Consider the following 6734-nt stretch of genomic DNA (forward strand, 5'->3'; position numbering starts at 1 on the left):
ACGGTCCCGCAGAGGTGCTGCTGGTCCAAGGCCGCGAAATAGCTTTGAAGGTCAAAACCAGAACTTTAAACATGACCCGCACGGCACCGGGCAGCCAGTGTAGTTGATACAGGACCAGAGTAATCTGGTCCCTAATAGATGTTCCCGCCAGCAACCTGGCTGCCGGTCTTTTGTACGAAAGCTTCAATTTCTTGAATCATGGCTAAAGCGTAAGCCCGCCAGTAGGAGCTTAGAAGTTACAGGTAGTCCAACTCCCTAGAGGTGACTGCAGCATAATCACTGTATAGATCCGGGAAGCGTGGAGAGTGTAGGGGCCAGTTGCTAGCCTGCCGCAGGATGGTGATGTGGGTCCAGTGCACTCGGCGGTTTTTTGGCGATCTAGGTTAATGTTACCGCCTTCGCAGCGTAGGGCAGACTAAAGGTCACTGGCACTCCCTCTCGACCAGTCACGATGATCTCCGCCTTTGTAGGGCTCAACTTCAGTCGACACTCGCACTGGGAACTGTAAACCATCGCCACGGCAGACTTTAAACAGCTTGGAGAGCATCAGGAGCCGAGGTCGGGTGGCCCTCCATTGTGGAATGCAAGAGCTGCGTGTCATCAGCATATTGGTGACACCGCAGCCCAAAACTCCTGACTAAAACCCTGCCAGGGGTGCATATAGATGTTAAAGAGCATTGGAGAGAGTATCGCTCCTTGTGACACCCCACACATGATGTAGCGCCGTCCGTATAAGGACCCACCGACTCTACCTGCTGTCCCCCGGGTCTTTGAGAGAAATGAGGTCAGCCAATTCAAGGCTGAACCACCAGCCTGGCAATACCAGCGGCAGTGGACCAGAAGGTCATGATTCATTACGCCAACGCCGCCAAGCGGTGAGATCTAACAACACGCGCAGCCGAATTCTATCCAAGTAGTCGCCGAGATCGCCCACAACGGGCAACCAACACTATCTCGTCTCCATGACCAGCTGAAGCCGGACTGGAAAGGGATCCAGTAATGCTTGTGCATTATCATCCAGGGCAAACTCCTCGGCCTGATCCAACGCCGCCTTCAATTACCTTTACTCCAAGAATGGTAAATTTGAAAACTGGGCGGTAATTGGCCAGATCCCTTGATCCAAAGACGGTCTTTTAGAGCCGGGCGGACTACCGCCTTCTTTAAGCCGCATCAGGAAAACTCCTTGCTCAAGGGAGCTGCCACTATATCCAACAGGTGGTTCGGTTCTCCCCTGCTGGCTTTCACCCACCAGGAAGGGCACGCACGGTCAAAAGGACAAGTGGTAGATCGCACAGCATCCAGGGTCCTGTCCACATTCGTTGGGTCGAGTAAGCTGAAGTGGTCCAAGAAAGGACCCAAAGGGTTTTTATTTTGTTGGCCACCAGGGGATGCAGTTTTTAGGCTAGCGGCACCAGAATTGCAGGATATCATCAGGTGACACTCCTGATGATACCAGCCAAGTTTGGTAAAGTTTGGCTCAAGGGGTCCAGGTTATGGACTCCCCCATCCCCCCATTGTTTCCAATGGAAGCTAATAGTAGATGGGCTTATATTCTCGAGGGTCCATAACTTTGGACCCCTTGAACCAAAACTTCACTCAAACCTGGGTGGTAACATCAGGAGGGTCTCCTAAAGATACTCTTGAAAGTCGTTGGTACTGCTACCATAAACGTTCTCCCCTGACCAAAAAATCCAGCTCTTTGAAGGATTTTAACTTTGGTGTTTTTTTAGCTTGCTGCTGGTTGAACTAAGGTTTTTGTACTTTAAAGTTATTGTTAAGACCATATTGGTTTTTTTTGACTCCCTTTTCCACTTATAGAGCTAGTTTACTGTTTTTCTTTGAAATAAATATTCAAAAATATTTAACCTACTCATGCCTCAATATAATTTTATTGGTATCTATTTTTATTTTTGAAATTTACCAGTAGCTGCTGCATTTCCCACCCTCGACTTATATACGAGTCAATAAGTTTTCCCAGTTTTTTGTGGTAAAATTAGGGTGCCCCCAATTCTATATGCTGCTTGACTTATACACGCAGCATATACAGTACCAACCATATTTGTGCTGCTTTTCCTCTGCCAATGCATTCAGATCTTCATGTTCAGAGATGGCCCTTCTTTGTTCTGTTTTTGTTGTTAGCTATGCACACAAATCCTATTCACAGAATTGTCTTCCCGTGATTGGTCCTCACTGCTCCAACATCCCAGTTTTAACTACATGCAGGCATCAACACATCCCAGTTCTATCTTCAGAAAAATCCTGCAATGTAACTGGAGAGGGACTGTCTGGATGAAGGTGACTTACTTCATGACTGAGGATTTGAACACCCTTCTCTGAATATTCCACCCTGTCTTTCATCAATAGAAATACTTTCATACACACCCCAGCAATATTTGGAAACCAATTATTTTTGATACCAAACTGTTGTAAATGTGGGGTAGAACACTCCCAAAGTCAGCCTTAGATTTAGCAAACTTTGTCAAACCATTTTTGGAGGTTTCTTACATCTGCTGCCATCAAGCTTGTTAACCATCTCCATTTCATAGAATTTGTAAGCCTGGCTCAGGAATTCCCATCAGAAGTCGCTTCGTCAGCATGGCCAATTGGCCATGCTAGTAGGGGCTGAAGGGAATTGTAGTTCCTGAACATCTGGAGAGCCGCAGGTTCCCTACCCCTGATCTAAAGTTTAGCAAGACATCTCATAAAAGACACCATACCGGTTGTTCCTTAGGAAGATCTGTTCCTCTATGTGTTTGATTACGCTCTCACAATATATTTTTTCAGATTTATGAGGAAAAGTGATTAAGCTAAATTTCTGTAATTTCCTAGGAATATCAAAGCTGCATTTGCTATCTTCCAGCCTTTCTGGAGGCCAGTTTTATCAATTTTTCATATTTTTGACAGGTGATCCAATACTTTTTGGCTGTGGTCTGTCTTCACTGGTGGTGTGTGAGTTGCTCATTGAATTTATTAGCTGTAGCATCTTGGTCCCCTTTATTTGCCTGTTGTGCAAGTGAGCATAGTTATGGGGAAAAGGTTACTAATGAGAAAGATGTTGGGGGTGGGGGATAGATTGTGCTGCGCTCCCAAAGTGCTGCTAGGCTGCATTCAAAATTCAACTTCAGCCGAGTTCCCTTTGGTCTAGGTTTGCCCTCCTCTTCTTACATCTACCCCAAATCTTGTGTGAGTCTTCCCTGGTTGTGAGCCAAACTCTGGCTTTTAGCCTCTTGCTTGCAGACACTACCTGTTCATGAGCCATTACTCAATTTCTGGGTCATTCAAACCAAATTTTGGGAGATTGCAGAGAAGCTGAATGAATTATTTGCATCTGTCTTCACCCAAGAGGAGGTGAGGAAAATTCCTGCACCTGAACCAAGCTTCTTAGGAGGTGAATCCGAGGAACTAGCGAAGATAGTGATAGACAAGGAAGACAGTTCTGGCAGCCATTGATAAAACAAATGCTACCAAATCCCCTGGCCCAGATTGCATTCATCCAAGAGTTCTTAAAGAGCTCAAGCATGAAATTGCTGATGTTCTCACATTAATATGCAACTTATCCCTGAAATCTGCCTCCATCCCTGAAGACTGAAGATGGCCAATGTCACACCAATCTTTAAGAAAGGGTCTAGGGAGACCCAGGAAATTACAGGCCAGTCAGTTTGACATCTGTTCCTGGTAAATTAGAATCTATCATTAAAGATAGAATTATAAAACATGTTGAAAAGCAAGACCTGCTGAGGAAGAGTCAGCATGGCTTTGCAGAGGCAAGTCCTTGGTCTTACAAACTTACTAGGAGTTCTTTTTAGGAATAAACAGGCATGTGATATGTGGAACCAGTGACATTGTCTACCAGATTTCCAAAGACTTCTTTGACAAAGTTCCTTCACCAGAGACTAATTGGAGAAAACTCAGCAATGAAGGAATAAGAGGGGAAGTCCTCCTATGGATTAAAAAAACTGGTTGAGGAACAGGAAGCAGAGAGGTAAATGGGAAATTTAATGGAGAGAGATAGAAGGGAGTGGTGTTCCCTTAAGGATCCATTTTGACCGGTGCTCTTAACCTATTCATAAATGACCTGGAAGTAGGGTGGGTAGCATGGTGGCCAAGTTTGGTGATGATACCAACTCATGTAGGGTGGTGAAAACCGCGAAAGGATTTATGGAAGAGCTCCAAGCGACCTTGATAAATTAGGTGAGTGGGCTAAGAAAATGGCAACGCAGTTCAGTGTATCAAAAAAGCAAGCATGCACATAGGGCAAAAAAATCCAACTTCATATACAAGATCACAAGGGTCAGTGCTATCAGTCACAGACCAGGGAAAGGGATTTACGCTCTTAGTTGATAGTTCCACGGGAATGTCAACTCAATGCATGGCAGCTGTGAAAAAGGCAAACTCTGTGCTGGGGATAATTAGGAAAGGAATTGATAATAAAACTGCAAAGATTGTCATGCTCTCTTATATGAAGACACGCGGGTGCTTAATCGCGACTTGGAGTACTGTGTTCAGTTCTGGTCGCCACGTCTCAAAAAGAATATCGAAGAGATAGAAGAAGTGCAGAGAAGGGCAAAGAGGTTGATTGAGACAAAATTTGCACACCCACACAAAAATCATGCATCCCAATTTACATCTGTTGGGCCAAATGTGTCTGTGATAACTACAAACTGAGCAGAAATACAACTTCCCATATCTCTCACCATGTCTTTTAACTATTGATATGGAATTTTCAAGACCCACACTATATTAATCTACAGAAGTCATAGAGCCATGCCAGTTTAGAAGTTCAACAATTTTTACTGAATATTCAAAGCACGAAAGTTACATTTGACAAATGAGAATACACAGTAGTATGGTTGTCTATAAGAATAGTTGTATATATCACAGGCCTAATGACTGATGCAATTGAGGCACACACAAATTAAGCAAAGCTACATTACAGTGAAATCTAACAACTGAATTTAATTACTGACAACACTTCAAAGGTTGCATTGTTAGCTAGCAATTAATAGTGCAATAACAGAAAAGTACGCAATTCCTGCCCAGGAACATGGAGTCTAGTTTGTAGATCATATGCTAGCTTTTCTACACAGAGCTGTGATTTTCTTGCCAAGCACATCCCCAATTGAAGTCGAGCAAACAGTGGTTAGAATGCAATACTGATTGACCCTCTCCTAGGGTCAAGTAATCATTTTGAAGAGGAGAATGCTAAAAACCCAGAAGGATCCCAGCTTTGGCTCATTTCTCAGGAGCAGCAGAGGTGACTCGGTAAATTTCAGGCAGCAGGTATCTCGGTAAATTTCAGGCAGCAGGTATCTGAGCTAAGGTTGCCGAAGCAGGCTCTTCTTCAGTAGGTTATGACATTCTGTTTCAGAGGAAGCCACACCTGAACCTCGGTCCTGATCGCAGGCTGGATTGCTTTAATGGCGCAGGCAGATTAAAGGCGATGGCTTGCTGCAGCATGCAAAGAGCAGAGCTTTCCACAACCTCAGGAGACTTCCATCTGATGGAAGAGGCCCTTCAAGTGGAAAGCTCTTTGCACTTTGGAGGAAGTCTCCCTACCTGGCTAGGTGGAAGGGGGGGAGCATATCCTTCAGGGAAGCACACGTGTTTAAGAGAGACCGGTTAAGTGAGGCAAAGATGGTTGTCCCATGAGCAGTGGTGGGATTCAGCAGGTTCGCACCACTTCGGCAGAACTGGTTGTTAAAATGGTGCTTGCAAACAACCAGTTGTTAAAATTAGTTGAATCCCACCACCAGAACTGGTTGTTAAATTATTTGAATCCCACCGCTGCCCATGAGTATCATGACTGTGTATGGATTTGAAGCCACGTCTCCCCATTCCTCATCTTTAATAAACACTTGTAGTATTCCTGGACAGCACAACAACAGAATATACGTTCTAAATGACACGTTCAATTTGACTGAAGGAGTTTAATGATGGTGGGAGATCAAGAATGTGTGCATACAAGGAAAAAACCTGGGCAGCAGAGAAGCTTTTTTGGAGGATTTATCTGAAAGCAGTTCCCAGACCTGAAGAAATGAGCCTTTCAAAAAGAACACAACTCCTCACAATACAGCTTGCCTTTTCAAGATAGAGTTGTTACAGATGCACTTTCACAACATGACGGCAGTGGTGGTTGGGCGACTGCTCTGGGGTCCAACTTGTCTGACTACAGATATGGTCAACTTGTCTGACTACAGAAACAAAAAAACAACAACCACTTTGGGCGGCAGGTTAGAAAATCAGTATCAGGCTCAGATAAATTGTGCTCAGATAAATTATAGCTGTGCCCTGGCTATAATGGAAGGTTTCAAAGGATGTCGTGTTTTTTGGGAGTGTGTCCTCTGTTGTCTTCGCACATCGCCGGTGAAAAAAGGATCTACTTCATTGCTAAGCTACTCCTGTCTGTCAATTTCCATAGTTCGAAACATTTCTCTCTTCTTCTTAGTCCATGTGGATTTCCTGTTTTGTTAATCAATTTTAGTCTGGGCAGAATTGACTGAGAATTAAGAAGCAAACGAGGAATAACAATATCTTAATTAACAAAAAAAACCTTTTTTCCACAGTGGAGGCCAAATTCCAGAGATAGTGCAGATGTTTGCACAAGCCTTGGGGAGGGATATTGTGCAGTGGCGCTTTGGGGTTGCTCTAAGAACTCAAACTAGTGCCTGACATTGTAGGGGCTTCCAACAAGAGAGACGCAGACCTCAGAGTAGGCCACGGGTGAGACAGAAGTC

The sequence above is a fragment of the Sphaerodactylus townsendi genome, unplaced genomic scaffold (assembly GCF_021028975.2).
Source record: "Sphaerodactylus townsendi isolate TG3544 unplaced genomic scaffold, MPM_Stown_v2.3 scaffold_25, whole genome shotgun sequence".
NCBI lineage: Eukaryota > Metazoa > Chordata > Lepidosauria > Squamata > Sphaerodactylidae > Sphaerodactylus > Sphaerodactylus townsendi.